The sequence below is a fragment of the Quercus suber genome, unplaced genomic scaffold (assembly GCF_002906115.3).
Source record: "Quercus suber isolate HL8 unplaced genomic scaffold, Cork oak 2.0 scaffold_129, whole genome shotgun sequence".
NCBI lineage: Eukaryota > Viridiplantae > Streptophyta > Magnoliopsida > Fagales > Fagaceae > Quercus > Quercus suber.
In genome coordinates this window covers 849637-865915 of record NW_027069592.1, presented here as the reverse complement: position 1 = coordinate 865915, position 16279 = coordinate 849637, and positions in this window count along the sequence as shown.

The following is a 16279-nucleotide window of genomic DNA, read 5'->3' as shown; positions in this document are numbered from 1 at the left end:
CTGATGTCGAGCCATCAAATTCTGTTTAGTAGGCAACAAATCTCTTGCAGGACACCATATAAAATGATGGATTTTATTCGGAGTCCTGATTTTCCATATACTCTTCCAAACCTGGTGGAAATTTTCCAAAGGGGATGGACCTGGTACTTGACTACTTTCTTCCGCTGATGGCATATGATAGGCACTTCGAACACTATAGTTCCCATCTGGAATTAAAGGCCAGATTAGCAAGTCTTCCACCCACCTCTCACTAACCGGGATAAGTTTAATCAGCTCTACTTCCCATGGCATAAAAGTCCTCTCCAACAGCCCCGGATCCCATATCCTCGTACCTGGATAGAACAAATCCTTAACATAAGTCACAGTGGAAATAAGTTTTGGTGAAATGACTCTACCGTTAGCTGGGTCAGGTAGCCATCTTTGTCCCCATATACCCCATCTCCAACTCTCCACATAGCATCTCTATGAATTACATCACGCGCCTGCAAGACACTCCACTATGCATAAGAGCATTTTGAATGAACCGAAGCCTCGAGTATATTCCTAGTTGGAAAATACTTTGCACTAAAGACCTTGTACAATAACGTATCCTTTTGGTGGATCAAACGCCATACTTGTTTAGCAAGCAAAGCATTATTAAATTTTTGAATATCTCTAAAACCCATACCTTCCACACTCTTTGAAGAACAAAGCGTACTCCACTTAACCCAGTGGATATTCTTAGAATCCCCTTGACCCCACCAAAGCTTCCGAATCATGGCTTCAATGTTTTTATACAACTTGACCAGTATTTTGAAAACACAAATGGAATATGTGAGAATAGATTGAACCACCACCTTAATCATAACTTCCTTTCCAGCTTGGGACAGTAATTTCTCCTTCCACCCTTGCATTCTCGCCCAAATCCTCTCCTTAAGATGGGTAAAGCACTCTTTCTTCGCTCTCCCTACAAAAGAAAGGAGCCTCAAATACTTCTCGTAATATTGAATGACTGGAACATTTAGAGATGATTTGATTGCCTCTTTCATCTGCTCATCAGTATTTCTACTAAAGAACAAAGTGGTCTTATTCTTATTAAGCATTTGGCTCGAAGCAGCTTCATAAAAGGATAAAAGCTCTTGAATTTCCTCACACTCCTCCAAAGTGGATCTACAAAACAAAAGGCAATCATCTGCAAAGAAAAGGTAAGTAATCTTAGGTCCATTACGACATAAAGAAAACCCTTGAATTTCCCCATTCAAAGCTGCTCTCCTAAGAATGGCATTCAACCCTTCTGCACAAAAGAGAAACAGAAATGGGGAAAGGGGTTCACCCTGTCTCAAGCCCCTAGAAGGTTTAATTAGACCCTTTGGCTCACCATTAACCAGAATGGAGTAAGAAACTGTTGTAATGCATTCTATAATCATAGCCACCCAAGACTCCTAGAAACCCATTTTCAAAAGAATTTGTTCAAGAAAAATCTATTCTATCCTGTTATAAACCTTGCTCATATCCAATTTAAAAGCCATAAAACCTATCTTCCTTGTACAAGTGGTTTTCATGTGGTGAAGGGACTCAAAAGCAATAAGAACATTATCAGTAATCAGTCGATTCGCAATAAAGGCACTTTGAAATTCTGAAACAATAGAATTTAGAAGAGGTTTCAAATGATTTGCAATCACCTTACTAACAATTTTATAAATCACATTACACAAGCTTATAGGTCTGAAATTTGTCACTCTTTCAAGGCTTGGAACTTTTGGAACTAAACTAATAAAAGTATGATTAATGGATTTCAACAAGGAGCCAGAATTGAAGCTAGACAAGATAACTTGGGAGACATCCATACCAACCTCAATCCAATATGTTTGGTAGAACAATGGAGGCATTCCGTAGGGGCCGGGGCTTTTAAATGAGCCATCTCTTTAATTGCAAACTCAACCTCATCCACCGTGTAGGGCCTAGCCAAATCAACTTGCATATCTTCATTCACCACACCTTGAACTCCATCCAATACTCTATCCAAATCACGTGGGTTTGAGGATTTAAACAAATCTGCATAGTAGGTAGTTAACCAACCCCAAAAATGATCCTCATCTTCACACCATATACCGTCTGCATCCTTAAGACCTTTTATGAAATTTCTTTGCTTTCTTTGAGTAGCCAAACCATGGAAAAACTTTGCGTTTCGATCTCCTTTTTTTTTTTTTTGGTCAGAAAAAAAAGGGCGTTTATGGTTGTATTAGACCTCCGGGCCTGGCGCCGCGCCGTGAGATATTCATTTATTTTTGCGCGTGTGAGAGTCACCTCATTTCTGAGTACACCCCTTACTAAGGATGCCTCCCAACAGAAGGCCGTTGGTAGGAGTCGAACCCAAGCTTGACATGCAGGGAAGCGAAGTCCTGACCAATTCAGCCAACCTCCCGTTGGCGTGTTTCGATTTCTACATTGCAGCCACTGAAGCCTAGACCTTTGCTGCCACATTCTTTCCTCTCTATCAAATAAAACATTCAGCTCTTTCTTCAACCGACTCACCTCTTCAATGCTCCCAGTTCTGACCGAGACCTCCTCTGCCTTCCATAACAGCTCCTTAGTCTTTTTAATTTTCTGCAAAACACTCCCAAATCGGTCTTTGTTCCAAGCCTTCAGCATCTTTTTGCATTTCTTAATTTTCTTAGTTGCCACAGCCATCGGTGTGCCTTCAGGATTACAAGCCCACGCGGTTGAAACGACCCCATTGCACTCAGAGTCGGACAACCACATTGCCTCGAATAGTACATTTATCAGAATTAATATGCCACGCATCTTGTTCATATGGTAATTAATATATGTTACGTTCACAATATTGCTACTTGCATTCAATTGTGGATTATCATTATATTTTATTAATTTGTTTTTATTCTTTGAATAATGAGAGAAATTATCCTTACCAGTTAGGAAGTCTTTCAATAGGAGTTTGATAAGCTATATTGTGCTTATACCTATCGGTTACTTAGGTTGTTTAGTTTTTTCTTCCAATTTGGAGTCTTTAAGTCTATAAATGACTGAACGCTTCGCACAATAATATCAATGAGAGTTATAACAGACGTTAGTCTTTTGGAAGTCCGGTTTTCCTTGAATTAAAACCAAAACACCTTGCTTTGGCCAAGAAAGTTATTGGACATAAGAATACACAGTGCATTTCATGGGCCATGTGTGTTGGCAGCAAGTGAAGGGAGCTGCTGGTACTACGCATGGCCATCTCTAATATCTTCAATGTGCAGAGCACCTCACTCCTTAACATGATCCTAATGCAGACACGAGCACTTAAAGCCAAGTGTTTCTTGAGACGTGGAGGCTGATCATGCAGGAGCACCTTGAATTAACTAACATGTACAGCCTTCATTCAAGTGGCTGCAAGCAAGGACAGCCTTGTTACAAGACGGATATAGCTTGCAGCATGTAGCATTGTGACCAGTCGTGCTAGCTCCAATCTTGGGTGCAACGAACTATATATTTGATGCTTTAGAGTCACATACACAACATTGGTGGATGATCTTTGTAAGGATGGTAGAGCTGATGAAGCGGTGGGTTTGGTGGAGGAGATGAAGAAGAAAGGTTTGGATGCACAGGAGATCAAAATGCTTCACTTCTAGGTTTCAGATTGCACCACTTGAATGTTAACACCTTTTAAAATCATTGTAGGACAAGGCTAAAAATTGCAGCCAATACAGAAGGTCCAAAAGAAGGGAGGGGAATAAAGAGTTCAATCAAACTCATTATGAATCTAAAATTCATATCAACAAAAAATTTTAAATACATTTTCTTACAATGCTATTTTTTATGATAATCAATGAACAATGTTGATTACTTCTACCTGTAAGGTAATGCTTGATATCTATAAGTTTGTAGCTCATTTTCAAGTTATTGTCTTTTTAATATATTAATATACTGGTTGGTGGTATTACATAACACAAAATTTATCCCTCAATTTTTAGTGAAAGGGATAGATCATTAGTCAAAAGGCCCAGAAAACTAAAATCTTCCCCTTGAATTTATAGAAGAAATTTATCAGTAAGTAAGAAGGACTCAAAAAATAAAATGTTGAGAAGTGCTGGCCAAAAGAGTCCACTATGGTCAAGATGGCCCAAGAGCGGCTTCGATTTTAAATGAGACAGTTTGCAGGGATCCTGTTTTCCTGTTTGCTTACCGTTACTGGACATAGTGGCTGTTTCTGCCAATAAAAGATGGTATTTGCAACTATGCCTTCCAGTTTAAACGCAGCTATAGGTCTATCGTTGTAGCCAGGTTTTTAAAAAACGGGGCTATAGGGTATCTATAGCTGCGTTTTTTGTAAATGCAGCTAAAAAAAAACACCCCTATAGCTAGCGTTTTTTGTAGTGGCTGGGAAATGACCATCAGAGAGGGATAGTGAGAAACAACCTTTTGGTTGTTGATATTTCTGGTCTGAACCTGGGAAAACCTCCAGATCCCACGTTCAGACTGGAACGTCCATATGGAATGTAAGGTATTATCCCTCTATATATAATACTGACAAATAGAAGTGCTAGTCAGATTGGGAATTTTCCTTGTTTTCAACTTGTCATGTATTGCAGTTAGTAGAAGTTTATAATGACCATTTCTAGAAAAATGTTTCATGCATTGAGGGTAACAAAATATCCCTTTTCACGTTTATCTGTATTGAGGGAAGAGACCCATACTTTTGCACAGTCAGCTCCTACTTCCAAGCCTGGAGGATTGTGTATTATTCCCTTTGGTTAACGAACGGCAAAGACTTCCATTTTCTTCATTTTACCTTTTTTTTTTTTTTTTTTTTTAATTATCAGCACTGGGTAATGACCTCTTTTAAAATTGCTTCATATGAGTTTCTTAACTTTCATCTTTTAAGGAATAATCCAGTGTGATCCATTCCAAGGATGAGTTTAAGTTTACATGTTCTTTTCGTTGTCCATGTTCATTGAATGTGAATCCTTGCTTGCTTCATAACAGCATCTGTTTATAGAGTACTAACAAACCATGCCTTGGACTGCGGTGTCACCATGGCATGGGATCATTACAGGCTGCCAAGTGGTTGCAGACACAGCTACAACCTTTTCTTTTGTAGTCATTTACTGTGAATGAAATTTTTTTTTTTCAGTTCTTTTGGCACCTCATAAAAATGGAATCGTGGTTTCAATTTCATTGCTTTATAGCACCTAATTTCTACTTGCATATTCAGGACACATTAGGACGTTACTTTAAGGTCATTAGCTTTTTTTTTTTTTAATTATTATATATGATTATGGTATGCTGCCTATAAAGTAGAAATAAACTATTTAAATGTACTATGCCCCTTCATTTATTTAGTTCCAATTTTTCAGGGTTTTAAAAGAATATACATGCATATGCTGTCAAGGCTGATCAGCCCATTCCTACTTATTGAGAATATACATTCGCCTTCCATCAAAGGAGTTGCCTTTTTCACCTTCATTGGTTCTCTCTCTCTCTCTCTCTCTCTCTCTCTCCCCCTCTTTTTCTCTTTCTACATTATGTATTCTAAACACATGTTCTGAAATTTTGTCAACATCCCTTATGAAGTAATAATTTATGCAATCACTCATTTCTTTTAATATTTGTATATACAGCAGTTATGATTTCTTTGTGCTCTTTTGGTTTTTCTTGGATTTTGATGGATCTAACCTGCACTCTAACTACCAATTGGCAATTATCTTGCTGGGATTTAATTTCTTAGTATTGGATTTGTTTGTCGAGTTTCTTGCTTGGTATTAAAGTAGGCGAGTGGATAGAATTTGTAAGTGTTAATCCCAAACAGTCCTTAAAACGAGTACTTAATCTTGATTATAAGAGTTCAAATCTTCTATCTCACTCTTCCTGCTTCACTATATACTCCACAAATAAAAACATGACACATGTCTATCTAATTTATTTTTCCCTAAATTTATACCTTCTATTATTTCAATTACCTAAATATGATGGATTATTTATTTATTTATTTTAGAAAATTAAAATAATAGAATGCATAAATTTAGGGAAAAATAAATTAGATGGACATGTGTCATGTTTTTATTTGTGAAGTATATAGTAAAGCAGGAAAAGTAGGACAGAAGATTTGGACTATGATTATAATGCCTATTTAGGAAGCCAAAAGAGAGGGAGGACAGGATCATGGAACATCAATTTTTTATTTTTTTTATTTATTTTTTAATATTGGGAAATGTAGTGGGTGGATTGGTTGTTTGATATTTGCTGAAAATTGACAATAATAAGTAGCAGGAAAAAAACTAAAACTAATTTGAACGTACTACAAGTTTGGTGTTCACTCTTAGAGCAATAACATCAATCCTTCTAAAATTTTTTTTGTCTATTTTATACTAAGAGTGTGTTTAAATACCGCTTATTTTGCTGAAAACTGAAAATTATAAACACTATAACAAAATAGTTTTTAAATGTGTAAATAGTATCGTGGGATCCATTTTTAATGAAAGTTTTGTTGGAAAAAAAAGTTTATGAGTCCCGCGAACAGTGCACGAGACCCACTAAAAAAGCATGAAACGCTCTTCTCAAAAAAAAAAAAAAAAATAAAAAAAAAACGCAGTTGTTGACTTTATCACCAATATCCAAACAGGTCCTAAGAACTTACTTTTTTTTTTATTTCGTACAACCACTTCCCATAAACATTTACATCAGGTTATTTATTATATAGCTTATTTTATTTAAATAATCAGTTTTATTCTTTTTTTATTAGTATTTTCATTTAATGTCTCTCTCTCTCTTTCCTCTCACAAACATGGTAAACGCATCTCATCTCTCACCCCTCTCTCATCCAAACCCACAATCTCTTTATTCTCTCTCAGCCACGGCCCTTATTTCTTTTCTTCTTCTTCTTTGTTCAAATCATCTCTCCCTCTCTCCCTCACTGTCAGATCGCCTCTCCCTCCGCTCAAATTCCAAACCGCCACAATCATCCATCTCCACAAGCAGTGTCAAGCCCAGAAACTCGTTCTGGTCAACCCACAAACATCGTCCTCCTTCACAAGCACCAAGACATGTTCCAATTGTCCTCCAAGCATCGACCCACAACCAAAAGTTCGAAACAATACTCTCTCTGTCTTTATTGGTGTGTTTGTGTGTAAGTGTGTTTGATTTTCCGTTGATTTTGAGGTCGGATTATTATGTATTGTAATGATGCGGTGGTGGTTATGGTGGTGTCGATGGTGGTTGGGTGGTGCTGGGTTGTGGCAGTGGGTGGACCGATTGATCGGTTGTAGAGACAGAGAGTGAGATGGAGAAGACGAATTGAAGAGAGAAAGCGTGGAGGATCTGAAGATGAGAGAAAAAACTAATAAATTATTAAAATGCAAAAATGCAAAAATGCAAAAATACAGTAAACGTGCAAGCACTCCCATGCAGACACACTTGTGTCCATTATACTCTCGGCAAAGTTGAGCAAGTTGATGCCTTACTGACTGGAGAATGTCGCAGACGCTGCCTCAGAGTTCGCATTAACATAAGTATCACCCACCCTCTCTGCCGAGGCTGTTACGTGGATCTGGGAGATTGGTCTAGTTGTTTAGGTGACAGGTTAGTTAAAATAAATGGTCTACCATTTAGTTAATAGACTCATAGATTAGGCTCACTCATATATAAAAATCATTCGCTCTAGCTTTGTAATAATTAACTAGTGTATAACTTGGGAATATGTTCAGGTACAATTAAAAAAAAAAAAACCCTAATAAACTTGAGCACTAACTTTCTAGGCTATGGGCTCATTGTTGGGTTATACTTTCTTTGGGCTAGTTGTTTAGGTGATAGGTTAGTTAAAATAAATGGTCCACTGTTTAGTTAATAGGCCCACAGATTGGGCTCACCCATATATTAAATCATACGCTTTAGCTTCATAATAATTAATAGTGTAAGCTACTAAAAAAAAAAAATAATAATAATAGTGTAAGAGTTGCATCATACACTTTTTTTAAGCTATAAATTTTTAAAATATGAAATGATTTAAAGCAATTGAGCATATAAAACTTCGTACTTTGATGTATTTTGGATTTTAGAGTTAGAATTGTCTCCAAAATGTTAATAACTTAATTTTTGAATGAAGTTAGTTAATAAATTGAAAAAACTATATTGACCCAAGTTATCGAATTAATGAATAGTTGTTACAATCAGTTTATGCTTATAATAAATTAATAATTTTGTGGATTAGACAGAATTGTAACTCCAGTGAACAACTTATTAGACTTTTGCCTTGGGGACTTCAAAACTCTGGCCTTTTTCATAGATCTTCATCCACAAATGAACTTGTCCACATCAACACCAATGAGCTCACTAGTAGTTGTAATTTGAGTGAAATAATCTTAACAAAATTTTCTTACAGTATTCAGTCTCTCTTGAGGAACATGAGATGTTTACCTTCTCTCCGAAAATTGTGCATGATATACATAGGTGAAGGTTTAGGTTCAACAGATGTTTAAGATTGTTCAAAACTCAAAAGACCGTCTCTCACAAACTCGCATGAGCGAGAGTTCAGTGATATTTTTCATGAAATCGTATTCTTAGCTTAACTATTTTATTATGTATACAAAATTTTCCAACTTATACTTATATCCTAACACAAAATATCCCTAAATGTTATCTTAGAATTATAATTTCATATAAATAAATGTAATCTTGTAATTATAATTTCATATTAGTAATTCCATATTTGAATTATACTCTAAAAATAGAGTGGGAGCTTGATCTTTTTTTTTTTTTTTTCCTAATTGAATTGAAAGTTAGAAAAATCTAAATGTTAAAACTTTTTTTTTTTTAATTAAATTTCAATTTATGGCGTCCGCTTCTAATGATAACTCTTTATCATCAGACCAAGACACCAATCAGTTTCTGGTAGAGATGGTGATTGAACCCCAGATTTCTTATTAACCATCAAAGACTTAAAAAGTCCTGGCAATGCTTGCTTGTGAGCCACATGGTCCGGGGCCCTAGCACGCCCCCTAAAAAATAAAAAATAAAATTAATAGCCCCACTTTGACGGGCTTATGATGGTTCGTTCTCCTAGAAAAGGACTAACAAACCTCACTTTGGGCCTATTAAATATGTTCTCAAAAGTCAAAACATCAAAACCTTAAGCGGTGGTTGCATATTGGCACTCTCAAAATTATTAAGTAGAATTTTTGGGGTTAACCTTGCCTAAATTCAAGAATAAACATTATTTTGGTACTCCCTCAGTTGACATATTTTGAGGGGACAAATTCAAATTAGATGGAATTCACATAAATTTAGTTAATTAGTAAAGTTTAGAGTCAGTAAATTAATTTTTCTATTTCATTGTATTTTGTTGATCTTGACATGTCCTAACTTTGAAAGTGTGGTAAATTTGATAAAGCTATTGGAAGTCAGAGACCTTTTTTTTCCCCTTAGCTAGTAATATTTTTACTGAAAACATATTGTTTAATTTAATTGTATGGGGCTAGGCCCCAGGCCCTATGGGCCTCAAGCCCAAGCCTCGCGACACATTATTTGGCCATGTCCCCATTTTTTGACCTTTAACCTCGATCCAGACACCTCAGGGCCCAATCTGGGCCCCAAGGCTAAAATAGGACTGCGCTGGCTTGAATGCCCCAGGCAAACCCCTCCCGATCATCTTTAACCTGGTCGGGGGTATCGTTGCTCGGAGATACCCTATACTCGGTTGCCCAGTAGTACCTTCGAGGATATCGCTGTCAGGCGGGCTTCTGGAGGTGGGAATCAGTTCCAATGCCACTACCACCTTTCCACCAGAAAATCCACCTAAAGATAATAGAATTGGACCCCCCCCCCCCCCATTTGCACTAGTAAGGGGGAATAACCTAGGAATTAGGAAGCTGGGCAGGGCGCCCGGCCTCGAAGGAATCCTCTCCCACCCCTACTGGGAGTGATAGAAGTCATCAACGCAGCTCTAAGAGACACTCAGGTGTCTAGGAGAAAGGAGTACTGGCCGTGGTACCGGCAGAAAGCTGCACGGGTGAGCAACCTTCCGAGAAGAAGTTGAAGTATACTTGGGAGCCCATTACCTTTAATGACGATGATCTGGAGGGCACGATTCATCCACATGTCGATGCTTTGGTGGTTACAGCCTGGATAAATGGTTTCATGGTAAAGAATGTATTGATAAATCAAGGGAGTGGTGCTGAGGTTATGTATCTTGACTTGTATAGGAGGCTTGGCTTGAAGAAGGAAGATCTATCCAAGTACGATATGCCCTTGATGGGATTTGATAGCTGGATTGTGATCCTAGCTAGAAGGGCAGATTTCGCTTCCCGTGAATATGGAAGGCAAGGAGGTGATGGTAATGTTCATAGTGGTCACTTCATTTTCTCTGTACACGGTGATCCTAGGAAGGCCATAGATTCATACAATAGGGGCAATACCGTCCACCCCGTATGTGAAGGTCAAATTCTGCATGAAATAGGGTATTGCTATAGTGAAAGGTAACCAACAAATGGCCAAGCAGTGCTTGGTAGCCGCAGTTGGCTAGAGAATAAAACAAAAGGAGTCAACCGAATAGGCTCCCTTATAGCAATTACAGGAACCCCAAGAGAAAGCGGGGGCTAGCTATGCCGAGGACTTGGTAAGAGTAAGGATATTGCCGGATGATGATAGGAGTTTTCTGAAAGGAGCAAGTGTAGATGACAAAGAGAGGGTAGAAAAGCTATTGTTCTTTGTGTAGAATGTGGACATGTTGGCTTGGAGCCCGTATGAGGTGCTCGGGGTGAATCCTGAGTTCATAGGTCACAAGCTCAACGTGGACCCCTTATACCCTCCCAAGAAGCAAAAGCCNTAAAGGTAAGGCCTTGGTCATAAATCATCCTCGGCAGAGCGATTTTCAAGCAAGACCTCCTAAAAGATTTGAGGATCCAAGGGCCGAGCATACAAATAAGGGATGTGAACATGACATTCAAGGAGCTGGTGTGGATCAGATTAAAAATGAGCCATATTTTTGGTGGCCAAACAAGATGGAGGGAGACCCGTTCAGGAGAAATCAACACATGTATTGTACTTATTATAAAGATAAGGGGCATGCCATCAAATAGTGCAGGGTATTAAAAGATCATCTAGAGCAGTTGGTGAAGGCAGGATACTTGAAAGAATTTGTGGTGGACCTTAGGAATTAGGAAGCTGGGCAGGGCGCCCGGCCTCGAAGGAATCCTCTCCCACCCCTACTGGGAGTGATAGAAGTCATCAACGCAGCTCTAAGAGACACTCAGGTGTCTAGGAGAAAGGAGTACTGGCCGTGGTACCGGCAGAAAGCTGCACGAGTGAGCAACCTTCCGAGAAGAAGTTGAAGTATACTTGGGAGCCCATTACCTTTAATGACGATGATCTGGAGGGCACGATTCATCCACATGTCGATGCTTTGGTGGTTACAGCCTGGATAAATGGTTTCATGGTAAAGAATGTATTGATAAATCAAGGGAGTGGTGCTGAGGTTATGTATCTTGACTTGTATAGGAGGCTTGGCTTGAAGAAGGAAGATCTATCCAAGTACGATATGCCCTTGATGGGATTTGATAGCTGGATTGTGATCCTAGCTAGAAGGGCAGATTTCGCTTCCCGTGAATATGGAAGGCAAGGAGGTGATGGTAATGTTCATAGTGGTCACTTCATTTTCTCTGTACACGGTGATCCTAGGAAGGCCATAGATTCATACAATAGGGGCAATACCGTCCACCCCGTATGTGAAGGTCAAATTCTGCATGAAATAGGGTATTGCTATAGTGAAAGGTAACCAACAAATGGCCAAGCAGTGCTTGGTAGCCGCAGTTGGCTAGAGAATAAAACAAAAGGAGTCAACCGAATAGGCTCCCTTATAGCAATTACAGGAACCCCAAGAGAAAGCGGGGGCTAGCTATGCCGAGGACTTGGTAAGAGTAAGGATATTGCCGGATGATGATAGGAGTTTTCTGAAAGGAGCAAGTGTAGATGACAAAGAGAGGGTAGAAAAGCTATTGTTCTTTGTGTAGAATGTGGACATGTTGGCTTGGAGCCCGTATGAGGTGCTCGGGGTGAATCCTGAGTTCATAGGTCACAAGCTCAACGTGGACCCCTTATACCCTCCCAAGAAGCAAAAGCCGAGAAGATCGGCTAACGGGCACGTTGAAACTGTCAGGCAAGAGGTTAAGAGACTAAAGGAAGCTAGGGCCATAAAGGAGATATTTTTTTCCAGAGTGGCTTGTGAATACCGTGGTGGTAAAAAAGAAGAATGGCAAATAGAGGTTTTGTGTTGACTTTACCGACCTGAATCGAGCATGTCCAAAGGATGTGTTTCCTATGTCGAAGATTGATTAGCTGGTAGATGCCACCTATGGACAATCGAGGATGAGCTTTCTAGACACTTTTAAAGGTTATCATCAGATCGCCTTGCCTGCCGAGGATCAGGAGAAGACGACGTTTATTTCACCTGGTGCTAACAATCATTATACCGTGATGCCATTTGAGTTGAAGAATGTTGGGGCCACATATCAACAGATGATGACGAGAATGTTCAGAGATAAGATTGGGCGCATAGTCGAGGTCTACATTGATGATATAGTGGTAAAAAGAAAACAGGAGATGCAGCATATTGACAATCTCAAAGAGGTGTTTGAAGCATGGTTTTAAAAACCGGTACGGTGAAAGAACCGGAATAGAGGGTGTTTACCGGTTTGGTGAAAGAACCGGAATAGAGGGTGTTTACCGGTTTTATGGTCCGACTCTGGCCGGTGGTCGAACCGATGATGTCATCAATAATAAATAAATAATTATTAATTATAAAAATAAATAAATAATTTTATAACTAGTCATTTTAACTAAAAAATTTAATAATAGTAAAACATTAAATATTAACTTACCAACTTTTGGACGCCACTTAACAAAATTTAACCAAAAAAATAAAAACCATAAAAAGGTAAATTGTAATAGTTACCAAACATTTTTAGTTATTTTTTAATTTGTCAAATAACCAAAAGAAAGTCACCAATAGGTAACAATATATTTACCCACATGATACTTTTTTCCCACCTATCCTACACTCACACGTCTATATCACACCCACCACACATTTATTCAACCTTTCAAACATCTCTCTCGACTCAAAAAGTTTCTTTCCTTTTCCACTTTTTGCTAAAGTCTCATTTCCGGATTTCCCTCTTCAATATTCTCTCCCTCTCTCTGTCTCTTTGTCTTTTTGACTTCTCCCTTTCTTTTTTCCTGTCCAAAAGTTGGTAAGTTAATATTTAATGTTTTACTATTATTAAATTTTTTAGTTAAAATGACTAGTTATAAAATTATTTATTTATTTTTATATTAATAATTATTTATTTATTATTTATGACATCATCGGTTCGACCACCGGTCAGACCTCGGTCGGACCATAAAACCGGTAAACACCCTCTATTCCGGTTCTTTCACTGGAAGACAAACTGACAAAGCAGAGAGAGTGGGGAAAACGAAAAGATGAAAAGAAAGATAGGAAAAAGAAAAGGAGAAGTCAAAAAGACAAAGAGACAGAGAGAGGGAGAGAATATTGAAGAGGGAAATCCGGAAATGAGACTTTAGCAAAAAGTGGAAAAGGAAAGAAACTTTTTGAGTCTAGAGAGATGTTTGAAAGTTTGAATAAATGTGTGGTGGGTGTGATATAGACGTGTGAGTGTAGGATAGGTGGGAAAAAAGTATCATGTGGGTAAATATATTGTTACCTATTGGTGACTTTCTTTTGGTTATTTGACAAATTAAAAAATAACTAAAAATGTTTGGTAATTATTACAATTTACCTTTTTATGGTTTTATTTTTTTTGGTTGAATTTTGTTAAGTGGTGTCCAAAAGTTGGTAAGTTAATATTTAATGTTTTACTATTATTAAATTTTTTAGTTAAAATGACTAGTTATAAAATTATTTATTATTTTTATAATTAATAATTTATTATTTATTATTTATGACATCATCGGTTCGACCACCGGTCAGACCTCGGTCGGACCATAAAACCGGTAAACACCCTCTATTCGGTTCTTTCACCGGAAGACAAACTGACAAAGCAGAGAGAGTGGGGAAAACGAAAAGATGAAAAGAAAGATAGGAAAAAAGAAAGGGAGAAGTCAAAAAGACAAAGAGACAGAGAGAGGGAGAGAATATTGAAGAGGGAAATCCGGAAATGAGACTTTAGCAAAAAGTGGAAAGGAAAGAAACTTTTTGAGTCTAGAGAGATGTTTGAAATTTGAATAAATGTGTGGTGGGTGTGATATAGACGTGTGAGTGTAGGATAGGTGGGAAAAAAGTATCATGTGGGTAAATATATTGTTACCTATTGGTGACTTTCTTTTGGTTATTTGACAAATTAAAAAATAACTAAAAATGTTTGGTAATTATTACAATTTACCTTTTTATGGTTTTTATTTTTTTGGTTGAATTTTGTTAAGTGGTGTCCAAAAGTTGGTAAGTTAATATTTAATGTTTTACTATTATTAAATTTTTTAGTTAAAATGACTAGTTATAAAATTATTTATTTATTTTTATAATTAATAATTATTTATTTATTATTTATGACATCATCGGTTCGACCACCGGTCAGACCTCGGTCGGACCATAAAACCGGTAAACACCCTCTATTCCGGTTCTTTCACTGGAAGACAAACTGACAAAGCAGAGAGAGTGGGGAAAACGAAAAGATGAAAAGAAAGATAGGAAAAAGAAAGGGAGAGGTCAAAAAGACAAAGAGACAGAGAGAGGGAGAGAATATTGAAGAGGGAAATCCGGAAATGAGACTTTAGCAAAAAGTGGAAAGGAAAGAAACTTTTTGAGTCCAGAGAGATGTTTGAAAGTTTGAATAAATGTGTGGTGGGTGTGATATAGACGTGTGAGTGTAGGATAGGTGGGAAAAAAGTATCATGTGGGTAAATATATTGTTACCTATTGGTGACTTTCTTTTGGTTATTTGACAAATTAAAAAATAACTAAAAATGTTTGGTAATTATTACAATTTACCTTTTTATGGTTTTTATTTTTTTGGTTGAATTTTGTTAAGTGGTGTCCAAAAGTTGGTAAGTTAATATTTAATGTTTTACTATTATTAAATTTTTTAGTTAAAATGACTAGTTATAAAATTATTTATTTATTTTTATAATTAATAATTATTTATTTATTATTTATGACATCATCGGTTCGACCACCGGTCAGACCTCGGTCGGACCATAAAACCGGTAAACACCCTCTATTCCGGTTCTTTCACCGGAAGACAAACTGACAAAGCAGAGAGAGTGGGGAAAACGAAAAGATGAAAAGAAAGATAGGAAAAAGAAAGGGAGAAGTCAAAAAGACAAAGAGACAGAGAGAGGGAGAGAATATTGAAGAGGGAAATCCGGAAATGAGACTTTAGCAAAAAGTGGAAAAGGAAAGAAACTTTTTGAGTCTAGAGAGATGTTTGAAAGTTTGAATAAATGTGTGGTGGGTGTGATATAGACGTGTGAGTGTAGGATAGGTGGGAAAAAGTATCATGTGGGTAAATATATTGTTACCTATTGGTGACTTTCTTTTGGTTATTTGACAAATTAAAAAATAACTAAAATTGTTTGGTAATTATTACAATTTACCTTTTTATGGTTTTTATTTTTTTGGTTGAATTTTGTTAAGTGGTGTCCAAAAGTTGGTAAGTTAATATTTAATGTTTTACTATTATTAAATTTTTTAGTTAAAATGACTAGTTATAAAATTATTTATTTATTTTTATAATTAATAATTATTTATTTATTATTTATGACATCATCGGTTCGACCACCGGTCAGACCTCGGTCGGACCATAAAACCGGTAAACACCCTCTATTCCGTTCTTTCACTGGAAGACAAACTGACAAAGCAGAGAGAGTGGGGAAAACGAAAAGATGAAAAGAAAGATAGGAAAAAAGAAAGGGAGAAGTCAAANTGGAATAGGAAAGAAACTTTTTAGTCCAGAAGATGTTTGAAAGTTTGAATAAATGTGTGGTGGTGTGATATAGAACCTTTTTGCTAAAGTCTCATTTCCAGATTTCCCTCTTCAATATTCTCTCCCTCTCTCTGTCTCTTTGTCTTTTTGACTTCTCCCTTTCTTTTTTCCTATCTTTCTTTTCATCTTTTCGTTTTCCCCACTCTCTCTGCTTTGTCAGTTTGTCTTCCTCATGAGAAATAAGGAAGTTTCTGCCTGAAACTTCAGCATTTTTTGAGCAATATTCATGAGTTTTTTTCTCCTGAACAACTTTTGGCCTCCATTCACTTGGTTTTTTAGGCGTACGGCGTACCTGTACAGGTTTA